The 697-nt window shown below is 57.2% G+C and overlaps 1 protein-coding gene across 1 annotated transcript in view; it reads right to left on the bottom strand.

The window, feature by feature from the left end:
* LOC104390529 (G-protein coupled receptor 12-like) overlaps nt 1-697 on the bottom strand; it is a 4,154-nt gene that overhangs the window by 1,668 nt on the left and 1,789 nt on the right. The gene's annotated exons all lie outside the window — the stretch shown is intronic.

The raw sequence follows: 697 nt of genomic DNA, 5'->3' as shown, positions 1-697 counted from the left end.
TTGCGCTCTTTTTTTTACCCCCCCCCCCCCCCCCCCTTTTCCTCCGCAGCCCTTTATTTTTTTTTTTGCGTGCAGAGAGTAAAAATAAACTATGAATAGCCCGGTCCCCGCATGTCTGCGGAGCGGGCAGGGACAGCCTGCCTTAACTTTCTCCCTCCTTTCCCTTCCTTTGGAAAAGGCTGCTGCCAAGATGCTCCCGACTGCAAGATCCTGCCCTGCTCTCGCTTCCATCCCCCTTGCAGAGTAAATCCCCTCCCCCAGCCCCTCGGACCAGGCAACCCAGGTGTGAAAGTCGGGCAGGAGGGAGGGGGAGGCGGCTCTGCCCGCATCCCGCAGCCCCCGCCGACGGCATCGCCCCTTCCCGCAAGCAGCCCGGCCCGGGGGGTTGTTGTTTTACCTGGCTTTAATGCTCGAGGAACAGCTCGTATCCCCCCGTTTTTATTTTTTTCCTTCCCAGTCCTCCCAGTCCTCGGTGTGGAGCCTCATTCCTCGGCGAGCATCGCTAATAACGTTGGCAGGGCTGGCATCGCCTTGCACTTAATATTCCTGCCCCATTGGATCTGCTGATAAATCTCAACTCTGACGTCAAAGTCTTCACTTATATTCATGATCCAAGCCTGTGAATCAGAGCCGCTGTGAGCAGAATAACAACAAGGCTGGTCCCTGCTCCACAGCCCCATCCACACCCGCGGGCACG

This window comes from Chaetura pelagica, unplaced genomic scaffold (genome assembly GCF_000747805.2).
Source record: "Chaetura pelagica isolate M959 unplaced genomic scaffold, ChaPel_1.0 scaffold456, whole genome shotgun sequence".
Taxonomy (NCBI): Eukaryota; Metazoa; Chordata; class Aves; order Apodiformes; family Apodidae; genus Chaetura; species Chaetura pelagica.
The sequence above is the reverse complement of the archived record's forward strand: the minus strand, read 5'-3'. Positions and strand labels throughout refer to the sequence as shown.